We start from the raw sequence: 23,041 nt of genomic DNA on the forward strand, positions 1-23,041 counted from the left end.
TCTGAATACACCAGCAAGAGATCCCAAGGGCCACCAGGAGCTAGGGGCAGGACAAGGGTACCAAGAGTGGGAAAGGAGAGGATTCCTCTTTTAGGGAAGGTGGCAGTAGATAAGAGCTCTGGACTGGAGTCAGGAAGACTTGAATTTAAAGCCAGCCTCACACACTTACTAGCTGTGTGACCTGTTTGCCTGAGGTTCCTCATATGTAAAACGGGGATAATAATAGCACCTACTTCCCAGAATGGTTGAGAGAACAAAATGAGATTCATATTTACAAAGCTCTTGGCAGAGTGCCTGGCACACGATAGGAACTAGGTCTATATAAGAGTTTGTTTGCCACAGGGTCCTGATTGTGAATCTTAATTTGGCCACTTTCTACCTGTTTGACAATGGGTAAGTTTCTTTGGGTCTCTGATTCACTATGTTTAAAAGGAGTGGGTGGGTCCAGCCGGCCTTTCGAGCACCTTCCAACTCAAGCCCTAAGGCGAAGACCTCCAAAATGGAGCCAACTTCGACCCTTCCTCTTTCTGGGCCTCAGTTTCCCCATTTGTAAAAGGAGGGAGTGGGAACAGCTGGACGCCTTCCGGCTCCGGACCTGTGCCAGGGTCCCGAAACTGAGGCCACCTCCGGAGGTCCTCCTCCCACCTTCCATCGGGCCCGCGGCTCCTCGGCCTCCAGCCTCCTTCCACCACCTATCGGTCCCTGCACCCAACGAGGAACTGTCTTACCAGAATTCCCAGTCGCGATAGCGAAGAGGTTTGGGCCGCCGGCGTCTGGGCAGCAGCCTTTCCGGCGGAAGTAGGTCGAGAGACCTCCCTCCCCCGCGTTCTCTAACCCTTAGGCTTGAGAGGAAGACTCGTTTCCAGCCGGGCCAGAAAGGCCGAAACACCAGGTGGACGTAACATCCACGACCTCTACGCCGTCTCCATGGTAACCAGACGCCTCTCAGGCCGGAGCGGGCCATGGCGCTCGGGCCACTGCGCAGGCTCAGCCCTTGTATCTTGCTACTCTGAGCGCAGGGCTTCCTTTGGTCCAGCCTTGGGTTGAGTAAATGGAGAGGACCTGGAGCCCCGAAGAGTAGGGGCGGCACGTAGGGACTTGAAGCCTGGTCTCGGGATAATTTCCAAAGGCAGAACTCCAAGTCTCCGAAGTTATGCTGCTTCCCTGGTTCTTCTCAGAGAAAGGAGACTTGGGAGAAGCTCAGCAACGACCAAAGCTGGGCACCAAAATTAATTCTAAGGAGGGGCACCTTGCGTTTGCATGAGCTTTCGCATCACTTACCTCCTCTTCAGTCCTGGGGAGCCAGAGGGACGTGAGTCATTCCCATTTTGCAGGTGAGAAAAAAACAAAACAAAACATGGATTAAAGAAGTCCTTAAGATCACATATTTAGAAGTGGAAAGGAACCCAGAGTCCATCTAACAGGACACCCTTACTTTACTGATGAAGAGATTTTAAGTGACTTCCCCAGTCACACAAAGGAGTGTTTCAAGTGCTACTTGTTTTGTGAGTCTTCCGTGAGTCCTTCAGTTGGTAATAGTCTCCTCTTAAATTGCTTTTTCATTATTTTGTATTTCCTTGTTTTATCTATATTGTTTCTTTTCAATTCCCTACAGACATAGAATTATTTCTGTTTTTTTTTTTACTCTATCTCTAGTGTCCAATGCGGTGTTTTGTCCTTTAATGACTTTCTTTCCTTCCTTCCTTCCTTCCTTCCTTCCTTCCTTCCTTCCTTCCTTCCTTCCTTCCTTCCTTCCTTCCTTCCTTCCTTCCTTCCTTCTTCCTTTTCCTTCCTTTCTTCCTTTCCCTTACCTTTTGTCTTAGTATTAATTACCTCTAAGAAAAGAATGACAAGGGCTAGGCAATTGAGTTAAGCTACTTGTCCAAGGTCACACAGCTAAGAAAGTCTCTGAGATCGAATTTGAACCCAGGTTTTCTGGATTCTAAGCCTGGTGCTCTATCAACCGAGCTACCTACCTGCCCCTTTAATCAACTTTTTTTTTAATTGAACTGATTTCTAAATTTCTAAATAACTAAAATACTAAATCAGATTTCTGACCTAGAAATGCAATTACATCTTTTAATTGGTACAGCAAAAAGAAGCAGTTTTAGTTCCACTCATTTTGGATAGAGCTCTGGGCCTAGAATCAGAAAGACCCGAATTAAAATTTGGCCTCAGACACTTCCTAGCAATGGAGCCCTAAGCAAGTTGCATACCTTCTCTGCTTGCCTCAGTTTCCTCAACTGTAAAATAGGGATAATAACAACATATACTTCTCAGGTTGTGAGGGTGAAAGGAGACAATATCTGTAAAACATTTAGCAAAGTACACAGTATATAATAGGCTCTATGTAAATACTTATTCCTTTCTTTTCCTCACTTGGACAAGTTAGTTCTTCCTCAGTTTCCCCACTCTTAAAAAGATAACAACAAGAGGCAGTTATGTGGCACAGTGGATTGAGAGCCAGATCTAGAGACTGAGGGACCTACATTTGAATCTGGCCTCAGACACTTGTGTGATTCTGGGCAAGTCATTTAATCCCCATTGCCTAGCCCTTTCTACTTTTCTGTCTTGGAACCAGTACACAGTATTGATTCCAAGATGGAAAATAAGCTTGTTGTTTTTTTTTTAAGGGTAACAACAACCGCAATAATTATCTTACTATTATCTTACTATCTCTGAGAAGTTGTAGGAAGTGAAATATTATATTTGAAATAGTTAGAAAAGTATATCTGTTTACATATCTTAGATTTTGTCATCTCTTATTACCTCATTATTATCTCATTTTATCTCAATTATGTTATTGGATGTTCACAACCACTATGAGAGACAGATATTATTATTGTTCCTCTTTTACAGATGAGGAAACTGAGGCAGAGAGTATATGTCCCCTGATTCTAGGTCCAGTGTTTTGCTTGTTACATTACCTAGCCAGCTCAACAGTACTAGTAAATATTTAATGACTGGACAGTCTAAGGTAAAAAAATGTAGGCACATACACTTAAATTTCATCTCATTATTAAAACTTTAAGGTTAGACAATCAACAAAATAATCTATTAAGTCTTGATTTGTACTTGGTATAAATACTCACACTAAAAATTTAACAATTGGCTTTGCAAGCCAGTTACAGATGACTCCAGCACACTGAGTTAGGGCATGGGGAGTTAGTTAGAGTCCTAGTCCTAGCTCATGAGCTTCTGTGGGACCTCACTATCTATAGGGAATCTCTCTTTCATTTTAATCCATATAATATTTCCTCTTTGTATCAAACAACTTCAGTGAACATTCATCTTCCTATTTTATACCTCAATTCATGACAGTAATTGAAGTCCATTGAGCAGTTACTTCCATTATTGCATTATTCAAGAAACCTTGTATGGTCTTAACATATGTATTGGAGATTCCTTCCTGGAAGAGAGTCTTTAAGACTGTTTTTTTGCTTTGCCTTTTTATAATAAACACAATAGAATGCTATCTTGTATTATCTGTATCTTTCTGTCAATTGTATAACGGTAAAGATATATACTGTAGAAAGTAGTTTATGGAAAATTGTACTTCCTTTCCATGTATTTTGATCAAGAACACTGGTTCTTGATCTCTGGTAATATTGTTCAGTCATTTTCAGTTTGGTCTGACTCTTTGTGACCCCATTTGGGGTTTTCTTGGCAAAGATATTGGAGTGATTTGCCATTTCCTTCTCCAGTTCATTTTACAGATGAAGAAACTGAGGGAAAAAGGGTTAAGTGACTTGCCCAGTATTAGATAGCTAGAATGTGGCCCATGCCAGATTTGAAGTCATGAAAATGAGTCTTCCTGATGCCTGTGTGCACTGTACTGCCTTTAGTATACACTATGTGTGTACTAATATACATACACACATACTAATATACATAATATACATACAAATGATTTTAATGAAAATTAAAAAGTAGACATATGAACCAGAAGTTATTGATGTTTTCTTTATCTTTTTTTGATAAATAAATAGATCTACTGTTTTCCCCTTTCCTTTGATTTAATATCTATAAAATGATTTCTCTATATTTTCAAAATTGTATCTTCTCCTCCATGAAGATCAGCAGTGGCCATTTTGTCTTGTCCAGTCAGTCTTCTAGATTATGACCTTTAATTCCCATTTTTGACTTCTCTGTAATTTGGAAACTGAGGTATTTCGATCCAAATATAAGAATTGCTCTGGCACTAGTGATGAAGAGAGACTCCTATCAAAACTGAGAAACTAATTTCATTTACTTATTTGTCGTTTTCCTGACACTTTCACATATGGATCTAAAGGCTAGTGTGTCTCAGTACAATCTGATGCCATGCTTCCTGTACACTTGTTTTTGCATTCACGTCTTTGCCCTGTTTTGTCATGTGATGCTGCTCATACTCTTTTATTGTTTTTTGTAGGGTTTTACAAATAAGTTTGTGTTCTAAACTAGCCTTACCCTTGATTATTCTCTTTTCTTGGCAAGGAAATAATATGTTTGCTGCCTGCTCCAGTTTCTGGGCTTTCAGCTTTTTCACTGTGGCAAATAATTTACATCAGTGAAAGTCTTGCATAAAATGATGGCAATCTTCTCTTCTCCCACCCCACAGCCTGTTTGGGCATCAATAACTTATTGGAATGGATCAAGTTGAAGCTGTTGATAATTGTTTGCAATGTCTTCTTGTCATATTCTTCACTTCTAATTAGATGCTTATTTGGACATTTCTTTTAACTAGCCAGTGGTCTGACTGCATAGAGACAGCTGATGAATGTACTCATATCCCTTTTGGGTTGGTTAAGGTATACAGTATCAATTTTTGTAATGTTTCTCCAAATGTCTAGTACCTCCTGCCTCTCTTCTGGAAGAAAGTATTCAAGGTGTATTGTAATTAGTAAATAAGCATTTATTAAATGACTACAATGCATCAGTCATTGTGCTAAGTGCTGGGGAAACAAAGAAAAAATTGAAATATTCCTTGTTTCCTTAAAAGCATATTATACTCTATAAAGGGGAAGAACACAAAACATGAGATCTCTGATTAGCCTTTGGCTTTTTTTTTTTGTTTTGTAAACCTGCATAATATTTTGTGAAATTATTTGCCTTCACAGATAAGCCACTTGACATTGAATTTACAGTGTCACACTACATTTTGACATCATTTGGAAAATTTTGCCAAGTTTTCCTACAGTTTTTATATAGGAACCTATATTTAGAGCTGGACAAAACCTTGGTGTGGTAAATTGACTAAGATCACAAAAATAATAAGTGTAAGAACAAGCATTTGCACTGATGACACCATGCTGCCTCTTTTATCCTCTGCAACAGATGTTGGCAATAAGTTGCTATTGGTATTCTTTTTGCTTATGCTCATTATGAGCACTGTGAGACAAAATGAACAAGTGTTCCATGAGATGATATTCCTTGTATATTCCCTATTGCCTTTGAACACAAAGGAAACACTTTCTTCATCTCTTCCATTTATCATTCTTTAAAATATTTTTCAATGTATTATTTTTTAACATGATAAAAAATCTTGAATTCTAAATTTTCTCCCCCTCTACCTTCTTTCTTATATGCACTGAAAATGCAAATAATATGATTCCTATTATTCATGTGAAATCATGCAAAACATTTCCATATTAGCCATTTCACCAAAAAAGGGAAGAAAAATAAAGTGAAGTCAAATTCATTATGTACTTCAAATTAATTAGTTCTCTTCATAATAATGGATAGCAATTTTCATCTTGAGACCTTTCAGATTTTCTTAGATCATTGTATTGATCAGGGTAACCAAATCTCTCATTATTACATCTTATAACACATTACAATATTACTGTTACTATGTACAGTTATTTCCTGGTTCTAATCATTTAACCTTGCATCAATTCATATAGAACTTCACAGGTTTTGCTGAAACACCTCACTTCTCATCTCTTATAGCACAATAGTATTCTATTACAATCACCACAACTTGTTTAGCCATTCTCCAAATGATGGGTATCCTCTTAATTTCAGTTCTTTGCCTCCACAAAGAATTATATAAATATTTTTTCTACATATAGGTCCATTTCCTTTTTCTTTGATCTCTTTGGGATATAAACCTAGTACTGGTATAAGTGGTTCAAAAGGTTTGCACATTTTTAGACCCCTTTGGGCATAGGTCCATATTGTTCTCCAGTATAGTTGGATCAGTTCACAATTCCACCAACAGTTCATTAGTACACCTATTTTCTCACATTCTCTCTAACACTAGTCATTTATGATAGGTAGGAAGTGGTGCCTCAGAGATGTTTTAATTGGCATTTCTCTAACCCATCCATCCATCTATCTTTCCTTCCTTATTTCCTTCCTTTCTTCCTTCCTTCTTTCCTTCTTTCCTTCCTTCCTTGCACAGAGAGGTTATTTGACTCTCTCAGAGTCACCCAGATAGTGAATAACTGAGACAGGATAAATGTTGGAGGGGATATGGCAAAACTGGGACACTAATGCATTGCCGGTAGAGTTGTGAATTGATACAACCATTCTGGAAGGCAATTTGGAATTATGCCCCAAATATACATATGAAAATATTTATAGCCACACTTTTTATAGTGGCAAAAAATTGGAAAGTGATGGAGTGCTCCTCGATTGGAGGATGACTGAACAAATTGTGGTATCTGATGGTGATGGAATACTAATGTGCTATAAGGAATGATGAACTGGAGGAATTCCATGTGAACTGGAATGACCTCCAGGAACTAATACAGAGTGAAAGGAGAGAACCAGGAGAACGTTGTACACAGAAACTGAAACACTGTGGCACAATCGAATTTAACAGACTTTTCTACAAGTAACAATGCAATGATCCAGGACAATCCTGAGGGCCTTATGAGAAAGAACGCTATCCAGATCCAGAGAAAGAACCGTGGGAGTAAAAATGCAGAAGGAAAACATAGGAGTGATCACATGATTTAATGGGTGTATGATTGAGGTTTTGACTTTAAAGGATCACTCTATTGCAAATTTGGATAATATGGAAATAGGTTTTGAACAATGGTACATGTATAGCCAGTGGAATTGCTTGTTAGCAGGAGTGGGGAGAGAAGAGGGATGGGAAAGATCATGAATCAAGTAACCATGGAAAAATATTCTAAATAAATAAATAAAATTAAAAAATAAATAACTGAGGCAGGATTCAAACTTATGACTTTCTGACTCTAACTTCAGCATTCTAATCCACTATGCTGTCTGGTGTTATTTTCCTCCATGAAATTTTCTCTTATCCTCCCATCTTGAAGTGTTTTTCCCTCATCACCACTTTCAGGCTATTAAACCATTTTTCTAACTAAAATTATAATTATTATATTATATACTTCAACTTCAGACTATACTCTAAGTTCCTTGATAGTGGGAACTCATATTGTTTCTCAAGTTTGTATTCTTGACACCTTACACCATGGTTGGCACATAAGAGTTGCTCAATGTTTGTTGAATATAATTCTGTAGTGGAATCATTGTATTACCTGTTATAGATCTTTTTTTTTCTTTTTTGACTAACAATGTCTTTATTTCAGGTTAACATAGTTACTCTTTTCTCCATACCCTTCTCCCACAAAGAGCCTAACTACTCTTTCTGTGATCTGTAATTTCTTTGGCTTCATTAGTCCTCTCTGGCTTATCTCTGAGCTTTCCAATTGTTCCAGAACTTTCCTTCTGACCTTGTGCTGCTCTCTTCTAGCTATTTATGATGTGTAACATTTCTATGTTTTGAAACCTCTTCCCTCCTCCTGACTTATTCTTAGTTATTATAATTTAAACCTGAATTTTAAAAAAGTTGATTTTATTTTTGTCACATAGTTGGCTCACAGATGAAAGGTTAATCTGAATGAACAAGTGGTGTTAATTTGTAGGTTAAAATGTGTTAAACAGTTGATATGAAGTCTGTTTAAGTCAATTAGAGAGTATAATGAAGATGTTTCCAGGGTGTTATGAAACCTTTTGAAGTTAGCTTTAGATTCACTGTAGAGTACATCAACAATTGATTAAATCTTCTATTTTATTTATTTTTACTTTTTTGTAGTTTCTAGTGAATATCAATTAAAATCAACAAATGTTTATTCAATACTATCTATGTCAAAGGCACTACATTGGTCAAATGTTACTAATGAGTATTGTATTTTTCCATACAGTAAGTAGATCTCATGATCAAAAGATAATAAAAATATCCACTGAACTGTCATCTTTTATCCTCCAAAATGTAAAGCCACTAAAAAGCATTCTCTCATTTTTCTACATCCAGCAACAACAATGGTTATCTCATTTAACAAAGCATCAGTATAGTTTTTCCAACCCATCATTAAAATAGAAATACAAAATGTATCAAGAATATTTGACCTGCTTTTTGTCTTTGAAAAGTTATCTTGAAACATGCATCTTGAATAGTGCTATCAAAATCTTGATCTAGCAAATGCATTTGCCCTTCAGTATTTAAAGCTGAATAAAAATCTTTCATGAAAAAACAGCAACTGAAAAGGAAACCACATGAAGCATTGCAAATTCAAGTATTAAAATCTGACAGAAGTAGATAAAGAAAAAATCAAAGCTAAGTGTTTACTTTTGATTTTATTCTCTCGATTATCCCAATCCTCCTTCCTAAATGAATGTCACTTTGCAAGTAACAAATTTTGTGTTTTGGCTTCTTCTTTCAACCTTTTACTTTAGTTACTTAAAGGCTAATGAAAAAAAAAGACTTATCTCCTAAAGTGATTATTGGAATGATGGATGAAATGTCAAAATAATGAAACCAAATAGCTTTTAAAAATGCACTGAAAAAATGTTTTCTGATGAATTTTCACAAAAATATTATAATATATCTTGGGAATCATTTAAGCAATTTACATTATTGTTTTAAAAATGTACTGCAGAAGCACCTTGAGTACAGTCTTTTGTAGCTCATTAGCAATTTCTTTAATGAGTTTTTTTTAGTGATAGTTAAAGTAACAGACAAATGACAGATTGTTTGCCTTTAATGATTTCCCTGTTTCAAGCCCATTACAAAGCAATTAGAAATCTGACAGCATTTTTACTCTGCATTACTGATCATCTAAAGTGATGAGAAATGAGAGGTGATGAATATTAATTGTATATTTTCATATGATTATCATAAATTATTACCTTGTCTAATGTGCTGCAGGTGAGCAGGAGCACTAGAGAAAATGCAGTCACATATAATAATTTAAAGGTTGCTTGACTTTCCATCTTTGTCTCTAATATAAATGCTGATAAATCTATATAAATCCATCTAAACTATATTCATTTTTTTCAACTATACTTTTTTTAGTATGCATCTATATGAATTTGAGGTATATTTTTAATACCTACCATGTTTGAATATATTACAAAAATTTGACTTTACTATCCACATTTGTTTGAATTCAACAATAAAATCAAATTTAGAAAATGAATAATCAATTAAATTAATAATCCAACATTTATAAGTATCTAGATGAGCTAGGTGCTGAGTCACAAAAATGATCTAAGATACGAGCCCTAGAAGTGAACTATACAAATAACTACGATATTAAATGAAACATGGCAAGTGCATAGAAGAGGTACAGATTGCTGAACTCTGTATTCTATGTGAGTTCTCACTGCATCACCATCATCACAACCATTGTCATTATCACTACTGCCATGATCATCAGTACCACCAGCCATGACTGCCATAATGATAATTGCAGGTATGACTGGTGATGGGGCTGGGAGAAGTGGGAGGAGATAGAATAAAACTTCATGAAGAGTGGCATTTGAGCTTGATCTTAAGGTTACTGAGTATGATTTCAAGAGACGCTGATGGAGAGAGAAGGAGGAAGCAGTGTTCCTGAGCACAACAAGTTTAGAGTGAGAAGAGATGCAGGTTTCAGGAAGCATCAATTACAGAGAAAGTCTATTGAATTGTCCAGCTTGACTGGAACGTGTAATATATCTTGTGGAGTAGTGGAAGATAAAGCTGGAAAGAAAGGCTAGAGACCAAGGGGACCTTTATCGTTAGGCCAAGGACTTATTTGTTAGACTATAGAATTCCATTGCACAGAGAAGTGAGGTGATTAAGGTTTATAATCTCACGAAATAGATATTTGAACAAATCTTGGACTAGAATAAGATTGCCACTTTTAGTTCAGTGATATTCCAGAGTCTCTTTGAAAGGGAGAAGTAAGGAAATTGTAACCATGCTCAAAAAGTCTCTTTCTAATCCTCTGCCCATGCTTTTGACCTTAACCATGCCAATCATGTCCAAACACTTCTGCCCTTGCCTCAGGGCAAATGAAATCCAAACCAAGTGTCTATCAAGGTTTCAGTGTTGTTATCTTCAGTTTCTGGGTCAAAGTTTGGCCTCGGAACTTGAGAATAATTTTCAGTCCTGAACTATGCACTTAAATATTGATGAAATTTGAAGTATTTGCATCTCATTTTATCTAAAATTAATATTTGTGAATTCATTTTCATGAAAATAAATTTATTCATAATTTGATGTTTCTCTCATTTATATGGAAACATAGACAGCTATGCCACCGATGCTAATTGAATTGAAAAACTATTTTTGGCTAGGTCAGGCAATTAGAACTATACTAGTGAAATGACTTTGTAATCTCAGTAGCAAATGAGATGATATTCATAAAGCACTTAGCACAACACCTGGCACATAGGATATGCTTACTTGGTCCCTTCTCCTGTCTTCCCCTCCATGACCTGTGGGGTCACTTACCTTTCCTTTGGTGTACTGTTTCTCTTGAAAATGTATTTAGCTAGTCACAGACCTAAATGAAACAAAAATGTTTGAATATTGACCAGCTTGAACCATTCTTACTTCAAAAGAAATGTCTTAATATGAGTGGAATGATTCTAATGATTGATTCTAACATCTATACATGTCAGTTTTTATGTGAAAAAGATAATAGTTAAATGGCACATGTAACTTTTCATTAATAGAATTGAGAGTTCAAAATGACTAAAATCTAAAATTAAAATGACTATTCAAAATATGTAGTGATGTATCTAGTATGCTAATGTTATTACCTAGATCAAATTGTTGGTTAAAGTTTCAGCAAAATAAATCTATTTTTTAAAATCTATTTCTAGCTTTAAAATGTATTTTTAAAATATAAGTTTTTTTTAAACCTGCTAAATCTTTTTCTTACAATAGGATACTATGATAGAATAAGAATTCTGCTGATGTGGGGAAGGGATAAGAAGAAGCTACCTGGCTTGCCTCTACTACCTTGATTGATCCTGTTGAGGACCATCTTTCCCATGTGTCCCACTTACTTGATATGTATTTACTACTGAAAATATATTTCTTCAAACACATTTCAGTGACCAAACTCATTTTTATAGCAGATAGTCTAAGGATTGGAAAATTAGGTGCTTTATAATTTGAAGAAAACAACTGTCTAGTTCCAACACTTGGCATAGTTCTATAGACATAAGTCATATCTATAGATACAAATATTTATCAGATTTGATAACATCAGAGAGTCACATGACTGAAAAGGAAGGTAAGCCAATCATTTACCAAGAGTTGAATGGTCTAGATCCATGTAGTGCCAAATTATCTAGAGGAATTCTCTCCGTACTTTGAATGACCCATTTAGAGGATTTATAAAACATCATGGGGAAGTGCCCCACAGGATTAAGAGACATTAGTGGGACTATACTTTGGAGGAAATATTCACATCAAGGAGATAACACATCTACCAAAACACTATACTGACAATGGGCTAGTTTTCTCCCTCATCTACCTGACTGGGGTCTCCCTGGTCTCCCTACTTCAGATGCCTTAGATGTCTTATCTCATTTACTTCTACCAACATTTACATTTTAAACACTGGGAAGACCAAGCAGGTAGCCTTCTAATTATTTTCTAGTGGGAAGAAAAAAATATTGTTATCACATTTACAAAAGTGTGCCATCTAAACTGTGGAAGAAAACAAACCTTCTCTCTGCCTCTCCCAGATTCCCCTCATAAATTAGGCTCTGTCCAATTTAAGTAGAGAATCTTTCAGCTAACTCAAGTGACCCTATGACTACAATATGTCAGTTTCCTAAGCGGAGAAAGAAGGCCTGAACAACAAGGAGAAAATGAACCTCAAGAAAGAAAAATTTGTACTTCTTAAAGGAATTGTGGAAATAACTTTATGGAAAGAGAGATCAAGGTAAAGGACTCCAAATGATTTGGATCATCAATAAAGGATTTAATATAACTGAATACGTTCTTTTGGGACACTGTTTGAAATGTTTCCCCAGAGAGTGGTAGTTTACTTATTAATTCTTAAATATGTTTGCCACTTATCCTTCCTAGAACCCAGCTAATCTATTATAGCATGATCAAATGGGGTCTAAATATTTACTGATATCAAGATGAATTTAGAACTTTGCCTTTCTTTAACACAGTAAAACATTTGTCGCATTGCTCTTATAAAGTGGTATTGGTTGATTATTGCTATTTGTGTTTTTCTGTGTTCAGGATAAACTTATCTGCCTAATTATTGAAGCCATTCTTTTCTCCCATTAAAAAAAAAACAAACAAACATACAATTTTTTAATTTCCATTCACCAGTCAGTACTTCTTTTAAATGGATGAAAACCTTGGAAATATGGCCTATAGTTTCTTTAGATAAAAATCATTATATTTTTGTTTGGGATGCATCTTTTGTGAAAAAGATGTAGAAATGAAAAGTAGGTACCTAGAGATGGAACTAAGATAGAAGAGAAGTATGTAAAAAAGAAAGATGGAGAAGAAACATCCATATTCATTATCTTCCTACACATTCATTTTTCTCTTAATTTTCAAGTTATACCTAAAATATTTTTCAAATATATTCAACAATGCATTCTTTTTGCTTCCTCATTCAGTACAACTTTGGATTACGATATGAAGTATGAGAAATAAGTCAGATTCTGTAATACTTGTGTTTAACACTTACAAGAACTTTCTTTATTATTTGACTTTGCTAGTTATCTTATGTTATGCAATCACTTTTTATTTACTAGTATTCTGGTTTTAAAGGAATTCTGATTTAACTTTTTATTAAGCAATTTACCACACATGCATTTACTTTTACCTAAACATTCTGCATTGTTCATTAAAGAGTGGGGTATTCTAATAAAGTTTTAGAATTACAAATTTACCTTTTGGCACTAGAAATTATTCCTTAAGAGATATAGAGAAAATCACTAGCATAAACCAGCCCTTGCAGCCTTGGGGAAGCAGGGAACCTTGGTCACAATTCTAAAGAGGAAGAGAATGCTTGTGGTTACTCACAGACAAGAGTACAGGCCAGAAGAACATTAAACACATCTTTCCTTATATCATACCACCTAGGAACAACTGAAAGCAGATAGATCCCCTAGCTCTGAAGGCAGTTACATGAAGAAACTGAATCTTGAAGCAGTTATAGAGCCCAATTTTAACAGTTTTTTTTTAAGTTAGAAGAAAAGAAAAGGGTTGGAAAATGAGCAAATTAAAAAAAATATTAAACAAAGAAAGTATTTTGGTGACAGGGAAGACCAAACACAAACTCAGAAGAAGACAACAAAGTCAACACTGCTGCATGCACAGCTTCCAAGAAAAATATGCAAAAAAAGTACAAAAATTCACTGAGGAAAAAATCTTTTGTTTTTTAATTTTTATTTGGTCATTTACAAACATTATTCATTGGAAACAAAGATCATTTTCTTTTCTTCCCTCCCCCCCCCCCCCACCTCTTCCATAGCCCAGCACAATTCCACTGGGTATCACATGTGTTCTTGATTCAAACCCATTTCCCTGTTGTTGGTATTTGCATTAGAGTGTTCATTTAGAGTCTCTCCTCAGTCATATCCCCTCCACCCCTGTAGTCAAGCAGTTACTTTTCATAGGTGTTTTTACTCCCACAGTTTATCTTCTGCTTGTGGATACTGTTTTTTAGATCCCTGCAGATTGTTCAGGGACATTGCATTGTCCCTAGTCTATTACCTTCAATTGTACCACAGTGTATCAGTCTCTGTGTACAATGTTTTCCTGGTTCTGCTCCTCTCACTCAGCATCACTTCCTGGAGGTTGTTCCAGTCTCCATGGAATTCCTCCACTTTATTATTCCTTTGAGCACAATAGTATTCCATCACCAACATATACCACAGTTTGTTCAGCCATTCCCCAATTGAAGGGTATCCCCTCGTTTTCCAATTTTTGGCCACCACAAAGAGTGCAGCTATGAATATTCTTATACAAGTCTTTTTCCTTATTATCTCTTTGGGGTACAAGCCCAGTAGTGCTATGGCTGGATCAAAGGGCAGACAGTCTTTTATCATCGCCCTTTGGGCATAGTTCCAAATTGCCCTCCAGGATGGTTGGATCAAATCACAACTCCACCAGCAATGAATTAGTGTCCCTACTTTGCCACAGCCCCTCCAACATTCATTACTTTCCATAGCTGTTATGTTAGCCAATCTGCTAGGTGTGAGGTGATACCTCAGAGTTGTTTTGATTTGCATCTCTCTGATTATAAGGGATGTAGAACACTTTTTCATGTGTTTATATTAATAGTTTTGATTTCTTTGGCTGAGAACTGCCTATTCATGTCCCTTGCCCATTTATCAATTGGAGAATGGCTTGATTTTTTGTACAATTGGTTTAGCTCTTTGTAAATTTGAGTAATTAAACCTCTGTCAGAGGTTTTTGTGAAGATTGTTTCCCAATTTGTTGCTACCCTTCTGATTTTGGTTACATTGGTTTTGTTTGTACAAAAACTTTTTAATTTGATGTAGTCAAAATTATTTATTTTACATTTTGTGACTCTTTCTAAGTCTTACTTGGTTTTAAAATCTTTCCCTTCCCAAAGGTCTGACATGTATACTATTCTGTGTTCACCTAATTTACTTATAGTTTCCTTCTTTATGTTCAAGTCATTCACCCATTCTGAATTTATCTTGGTGTGGAGTGTGAGGTGTTGATCCAAACCTAATCTCTCTCACACTGTCTTCCAGTTTTCCCAGCAATTTTTATCAAATAATGGATTTTTGTCCCAAAAGCTGGGGTCTTTGGGTTTGTCATAAACTGTCTTGCTGAGATCATTTACGCCAAATATATTCCACTGATCCTCCTTTCTGTCTCTTAGCCAGTACCAAATTGTTTTGATAACCACTGCTTTATAGTATAGTTTGAGATCTGGGACTGCAAGTCCTCCTTCCTTTGCATTTTTTTCATGATTTCCCTGGATATCCTTGATCTTTTGTTCTTCCAAATGAACTTAGTTATGGTTTTTTTTCTAATTCATTAAAGAAGTTTTTTGGTAGTTCAATGGGTATGGCACTAAATAAGTAAATTAATTTGGGTAGGATTGACATTTTTATTATGTTAGCTCGTCCCACCCATGAGCAATCAATGTTTTTCCAATTGTTTAGATCTAGTTTTAGCTATGTGGAAAGTGTTTTGTAGTTGAGTTCATATAGTTCCTGTGTTTGTCTCGGCAGATAGATTCCTAAGTATTTTATGTTGTCTAGGGTGATTTTGAATGGTATTTCGCTTTCTACTTCTTGCTGCTGAAATGGGTTAGAGATATATAGAAATGCTGATGACTTCTGCGGGTTTATTTTGTATCCTGCAACTTTGCTAAAGTTGTTGATTATTTCAATTAGCTTTTTGGTTGAATCTCTAGGATTCTTTAAATAAACCATCATATCATCTGCAAAGAGTGATAGCTTGGTCTCCTCATTGCCAGTTTTAATACCTTCAATTTCTTTTTCTTCTCTAATTGCTACTGCTAGTGTTGGAAAAAATCTTTTTAAAAAAGTAGAATTGGTCATATGGAAAAGGAGTTATAAAAAATCACTCAGGTACATAATGTCTTAAAAATTAGAATTAGGCAAATGGAAGCTAATGAAATCAAGAAATAAATTTTTAAAAGTCAAAAGAATAAAAAATAGAATAAAATGGGAAACATGCCATTGGAAAAATAAATGACCTGGAAAATAAATCTTGGAGCGACAGTTTAAGAATTGTTGGACTACTTGAAAGCCATGATAAAAAAAAAAAAGAGACTCAATAACTTTCAAGAAATTATCAAGGAAAACTGCCCTGATATTCTAGAACCAAAGAGTAAAATAGAAATTGGAAGAATTCACCAATCACCTCTTGAAAGAGATTCCAAAAGGAGAACTCGTAGGAATATTTTAGCAACATTCCCAAATTCCAAAGTCAAGGAGAAAATATTACACGTAGCCAGAAAAATAATTCCAATATCATGGAATCACAGAATAACACAAGATTTCACAGTTTCTACATTAGAGGATTGGAGAGCCTGGAATATGATATTCCAAAGGACAAAGTTGCTGAGACTTCAACCAAGAATCACCCAGCAAAATTGAACATAATCCTTCAGGGTAAAAATTGACATTCATGCAATAAAGTACTTTCAAACATTCTTGATGAAAAGATTAGAACTGAATGGAAAATTTTACTCTCCAGTACAAGACTCATGAAGCATAAAAAGGTAAACAGGAAGAAGAAATGAAAAGACATTCAATAAGATGAAATAGTTTACATGGGAAGATGCTTTTTGTAACTCTTAAGAACTTTATTATTATTAGGGCAGCTAGAAGGATTATGCATAGGTAGAAGGCAAGGATGTGTTGAAGATTATAAAGATGGGAGATCTTCTTGTTAAAATAGTAGATTGGCTCACTGATTGAAGTGTTATACCAGTGAGGTATTGGGTGAATTATGTGAGCAGGAACAGGAATTGTGGTAAAGCCTGTGAGAGCAGGAATGGCAGCTCCCCCCACCCCCCCACTGATAACAAGCAGCCAGTTATCACTTGAATCCCCTTGATATAATGGCTGGGGAGATAAGATGACACTCTCCAAGTCAGCACCCCAAGAGGTAGGATACTATACCCTTTCCCCTGAGGGGTTTGTGGCTGGCCTTATCTAGGCCTTACCACTGTGGGACTGGCCTCAAGCTTGAGACCTGTCTCCTGTTACTTGAAGCTCCCTTCCTTTAAGGTTTAAAGTCAATACAGAGATCTAACTGCTATTAAGGGATTTATTATCAAGGGTTGGTAAAAGGGTTGAGGGGAGAGAGTGGAGTCAACCCTGTCCAATTCCTATGCAGTCCTTGATTCAACTGTGCCCACAAACGTCTCTGCCCCTTTCCCAGCTAATATCCCCTTCTACTGTCTTAAATGCTAAAATGTCCTAAATAAATAATTAAGGAACAATTCTGGGTGACAAGGAGGGTCAGGAAAGCCAGGCTCTGCTTTGAGAGTCCAATCAGCTCCCCTTCAAAGGGTCTGAGATGTTTGCTGCAAGTGGAGGGAATCAGTGGTTTAATATCTGGTGAGAGAATAGATATTTAATTTGAGGAAAGAAACTGGATCTTCCCTTGTGCCTTCAGAAATCCATCAACATTTCCAAAACTGGACTTTCCAGCTCCTGGTCTCAAGGCAGAAGACCAAGGGCCCTTCTAGAATCCTCTCAGCCAACTGTTCTTGTCCCACAAGCCTCTGCTTTTCAAACTACCACTCCACTCCTGTCCGTCATCCTCAGAATTCCAAGCCTCTCATCCCAAGCCTCTCATCCCATTCTAACAATACGATAGGATGATATAAAAAAATGAAGGCATGAGAAAGGAATGCATTGGGAAGAGGAGAAGGGGGAAAATAGAATTGAGTAAATGCACATAAAAGAAGCATGAAAGAGCTTTTACAGTAGAGGGGGAAATGGTGTAGGTGGGGAGGTGAGTAGAGTATGTGAACCTTTCATTGGAATTCTCTTAATAAGGGAAGAACATACACAAATGGGTATAGAAATCTATTTCATCCTACAGGAAAGTAGAAGGGATCAGAAGGGGTTGCTCTGATGGAAAGAAAGGCAAATTTGGGGATGTGGGTATTTAACCAAGGATAAATAGGATGGAGAGTAACCATAATTATTTTTACAAGTCTTTAAAAAAACCTCATTTCTCAAATACATAGGGAAATGAGTGGAATGTCTGAGAATACAAGTAATTCTCCATTTCATAAATGATCAAAGAATATGAACAGGCAGTTCTTAGATAGAGTAATTAAAGTTCTCTATAGTCATGCCAAAAATGTTCTAAATCAATATTAATTAGATAAATAGAAACTAAAACAACGCTGAGTTACCACCCCATGCTTTCAGATCGGCTATTACGGAAAAGGAAAAATGACAATACTTGGAGGGTATGTGGGAAAATTGAGGCACTGATGCACTATATTAGGAGAGTTATGAATTGATTTCACCATTCTAGAGAGCAGTTTGGATCTGTGCCCAATAGCTATAAAACAGTACATAATCCTTTGACTCAGCAATACCTTTACTAGGATCATATCCTCCAAAGATAAAAAACAAAAAGGAGAAGCAGCTATATGTACAAAATTATTTAAAGCAGCTCTTTTTGTGGGATCAAAGAACTGGAAAATGGGGGAGGGGGAATACCAATCAATTAGGGAATGGTTGGGGGCAGCTGGGTAGCTTAGTGGATTGAGAGCCAAGCCTAGAGATGGGAGGTCCTAGGTTCAAATCTGACTTCAGACACTTCTCAGCTGTGTGACCCTGGGCAAGCCACTTGACCCCCATTGCCTAGCCCTTACCACTCTTTTGCCTTGGAACCAATACACAGAATTGACTCCAAGAAGGAAGGTATGGGCTTAAAAAATTAGGGAATGATTAAGTGAGTTATAGTATGTGATTGTAATGGAATATTATTTTGCTATAAGAAATGATGTACAGTAGAAGCTAAAAAAATTGCAAGACAATAACTAAAGCAGAGTGAAATAAGCAGAACCAGGAGAAATATTGTATAAAGTGACAGGAATACTGTGCAATGAACAACTGTGAATAATTTAGCTATTCTCAGCAATAAAATGATCCAAAGCAATCCCAAAGGATTCATGATTAAAAATAAAACATGCCATCTGCTTTCAGAAAAAGAACTAATGGAGTCTGAATCCAGACCAAAACAAATTTTTTAATTTCTTAATTTTTTTTTCGTTTCCTTCCACAAAAGAATTTATATGGGAAAATGCTTTACATGAATCATATATAAAGCCTAGGGGAAGAGGGAGGAAGAGAAATCAACATTCAAAATTCTTTTGAAAATGTTATTAATTATTTTATGTGCAATTGGGGAAAAATAATATAAGTTTCAAGTAAAAAAAGAGAACCACTTGTTACTGAGGGTCATGCTGCCTCAGCATGTAGGGAGCTCTGGAGATCTCAGGCTGAAGGTTGCAGTTAAAACTAAAAGGACTTAATACTACTTTAGTAGCCCCAAAGTGATAGTTTTCATCAGCAATGGAGCAGAAGGGTCCCAGCCAGTAAATAATTAATGCTCTCTGCAGAATATTCTCTAAAGAGTGCAGAAATCCATTTCTATATCCATAATTTTAAGTTTGCTCATGGTTTTTCTGTTTGTGTTTACTTTTCCCAAAAGAAAAATCATATGCATTATTGGGAGAGTGTTACCCAGATTTCTGAATGGACTGAAAGGTGTAGATTCAAACTTTTATCTTCTATTAAGCAAATATTATATTATGGTTATTACTAATTTTGAATTCCTGTTTTGTGCTTCATATTTGAGTTAATGGGCTTAGCACAATGCCAGGTATATAGAAAATACTTAATAAATGTTTGATAATTTGTTGCCTTGACTTTTAATATCTTTCTGATTGATTTGTATAAATGGAAAGCACACCAGTAGGACCTCATAAATAAACTACAAGTGGAAGGTAAAGATATGTATTTCCCTCATACTAGGCTTTCTCCTAGGGCTTTAAGAATAATTTGTATCTGTGTCTATGGAACCACTTTGGTGTTCCAGAAAGGGTTCAGGTGACACGAACAAGCCATCCATAACCCAGGAAAAGATCCTGGAAAGATTTGGGAGTGTATGCCATACTCAGGTCCATACTTCAAAAGCAATATAATGTGCTAAATAAAATCCACAGGCTATCTATTATTTCTAGGATCAAATACAAGTTACTCTGTTTCATTATTAAAACTTTTCAAAACCAAGCAACAGTCTACTTTTCTAACCATTTATTCATTCTTCAAATTCTGAACAGCATCTAAGTAGTACAGTAGATAGAGGAGTGGGTCTGAAGTTATATTTAATCTTAGACACTAGATGCAGTACCCTGAGCAAGTCACTTAACATGTGTCTGTTGCAGTTTCCTTAACTATAAAAGGAGTGTAATAGCCTCTACCTGCCATGTGAAGATCAAATGAGGTATTTATAAAGTGCTTAGCATAGTGCCTTGCACATAGAGGCACTGAATAAATGCTCAATTCCTATGTCCATCCCTCCATCTCTTCCTCCCTTTTCTTCTTCCTGCTTCTTTGTCTTCCTTCCTCCTTTCTTCCCATCCTTCTTCTCTTCCTTCCTCCCTTTCTTCCTCCCTTCCTTCCTCTACCATTTTTGTACTTTTGCAATGACTGCCCTCTACATATACCCAAGATGTGTTCTTACCTTTTAGAATCCTTTTAGAATTCCTTGTTTCCTTTGAAACTGTTAAGCTAACAACTTCAACATGTATATTTATGTTGTATGTATGCAAATGTGGGTATGATATTTTCTGGCTATCTCCATTCCACTCTCATCATCATTTTCTGAGAACTGGGCTGTGATCTCTGGTGCTTCAGGAGATCATGGATATAGATGGATTTTCCACCTTATCTTGCTTAGATCCAGATCTACTGCCCCATTTTATAGCCATCCACATTCCCTGCTTCACTGTTGTCATTTCCCCCCACCCAACACCAGTTCAAAGAACAATAGATTTCAATAGAAATCTACAGTACCATTTCTAGAAATTTATGCAAACAAATGACACTGCTTCTTGGCCCACTGCTCCACTATACCTAATGTCTTTTAAAATAAATCCTTTCCTTCTGTGTTAAAATTGATACTAAGTATTGTTTCCAAGGAAAATGAGCCGTTAGGACTAGGCAATGGAAGTTAAATGACTTGCCCAAGGTCACACAGCTAGGAAGTGTTTAGGCCATATTTGAACCCAGGACTTCCTGTCTCTAGGTCTGGCTCTCTATTCCTTGAGTTTCCAAACTTCCCCCTCCCACCATTACTTTTTTTCTTTTTTGCTCATAAAGGAGGCAGCCCTTTAAAAGGAAGGTATAATAGTACTACATTTTAAACTATACCATAAAGGTGTAATTTACAAAACTATCTGGTATTGGTTAAGAAATAGAAATGTAGAATAGGACAGACATACAACAAATCAGAGCAAAAGATTATAGTAACCTTGTATTTGACCTCCCCCCAAAATAGATCCAGCTTATTGGGATAAGAAATCACTCTTTGGTAAAAATTATTGAGAAAACTAAGGAGTAATTTGGCAGAAACTTGGTAAAGACCCATATCTTATGCTACTCACTAAAATAGGATGAAAACTGATATATGACCTAGATATAAAAAGAGATAGTGTAAGCACATTAGAAGAACTGGGAACATATTACCTATCAGATTTTTTTGGAGAGGAGAGGAATTTGTGAGTAAACTAGAGGTGGAGAGCATTGAAATATAAAATGGATAATTTTGAGTACATTAAATTAAAAAGTTTGTGTACAAATAAATGTTGCCAATATTAGAAGGACAGCATAAAATCTGGGGGGAGGTGTCACAGAGAATGATGGATAGAAGCGTTATGTCTAAAATATATAGAAAATTTTGTCAGATTTATAGGAATAAGAGCCATCCCCCAGTTGCTAATTGGGCAAAAGATATGAACACTCAGTTTTCAGACGAAGACATCAAAGCCACATACAGGCACATAAAAATTGCTCTAAATCACTACTGATTAGGGAAATGCAAACCCAAAAAATTTTGAGGTATCATCTCACATTCATCATATTGGCTAAAATGACAGGACAGAATGACAAATGTTAGAGGGCATGTGGAAAAGTGAGAACACTAATGCACTGTTGGTGGAACTGTAAACTGATCCAGCTATTTTGGAGAACAAATTGGAATCATGCCCAGGGCACTATAGATACAATACTATTGCTGGGTCTATTTCACAAGAAGATCAGGGTAAAAGGAAGAGATCCTATATGTTCCAAAAAATGTATAGCAGCTGTCTTTGTGGTGGAAAAGAACTGGAAATCGAGAGGATGCCCATTAATTGGGTAATAAGCAAATTATGATATATGATTGTCATGGAATACTACTGTGCCATAAGAAATAATGAGCAGATTAATTTTGTAAACTACATGAGATAATGAAGAGTGAAATGAGTAGAAACAAAAGAACATTATATACAGCTACAGATTTAATATTTGAAGAATTATTTGTAAATGTTCACCTCTAGAGAATGAACTGAGAAGTGGAAACATGAAAAACATATATATTCATATCTGTATTCTGGATGATGCCTTCTATGATGTGGTAGAGAGGGGCTGAGATACCTGGAAATAAATTCTATTAATAGAAAAGGAGGCATCCTAGAGCAATGAGAAATTATACAGCCAGAATGCTTTTTGAATGGGACTCAAATCCAGGGCTTCATGTATCCCATGTCAATCCATAGCTTCAAGACCAACTTGGTGTACTCTATGCCATACTGCCCAATCTCTGTCTCTCTGTGTATTATTTGTATTTTTAATACCCTCAAGTATCCAAAACTCAAAGATGCATCATATCTAATCCCTTCTGTCAATTTTTTTCTAATTTTCTGTCAAGTTTTTCCAAAAGATTTATAGTGCTTAGATTGCCTTTATATACTCTTTCCATACCGTCTTCTTGTCTTACAGAAACTTGTAATTCACTTCCCAAAGCATTATTTGGAGAATGAATACTCCCTAGTTTTTTCATGTTTATGTATACCAAGGCTAAAAGTGGAGCACTGACTATTAAACTTATGAGAGGGATGTGCATCTCTGAAAGCTCATCAGCATGTCTAGCACAGGCCAGTGGACATTCAACAAATAGTTGTTAATGATCATCTGAATAAATAGATAAAAGGAAATAATTTCTAAATTATAGTTGTGTTATCAAAGC

The 23,041-nt window shown here is 36.1% G+C and overlaps 1 protein-coding gene and 1 long non-coding RNA gene across 4 annotated transcripts in view; one reads left to right on the forward strand and one right to left on the reverse strand.

Annotated features, from left to right (window-relative positions):
- The window catches only part of DNAJC24 (DnaJ heat shock protein family (Hsp40) member C24), a 76,192-nt gene extending 75,264 nt beyond the window's left edge, over positions 1-928 (reverse strand). The window contains exon 1 of one of the 3 annotated variants that reach the window (XM_001380328.4): positions 729-928. The gene's annotated coding sequence lies outside the window, so the exon portion shown is untranslated. The remainder of the gene's footprint in view (positions 1-728) is intronic. The other 2 variants (XM_007497220.2, XM_007497221.3) reach the window with 2 other exon arrangements.
- LOC103092816 (uncharacterized) lies at positions 889-11,337 on the forward strand. Its single transcript, XR_469444.2, has 2 exons — positions 889-1,334; positions 11,174-11,337. It is a non-coding gene; the product is annotated as an uncharacterized LOC103092816 (long non-coding RNA).
- The last annotated feature ends 11,704 nt before the right edge of the window (positions 11,338-23,041 follow it).

The sequence above is a fragment of the Monodelphis domestica genome, chromosome 6 (assembly GCF_027887165.1).
Source record: "Monodelphis domestica isolate mMonDom1 chromosome 6, mMonDom1.pri, whole genome shotgun sequence".
Taxonomy (NCBI): domain Eukaryota; kingdom Metazoa; phylum Chordata; class Mammalia; order Didelphimorphia; family Didelphidae; genus Monodelphis; species Monodelphis domestica.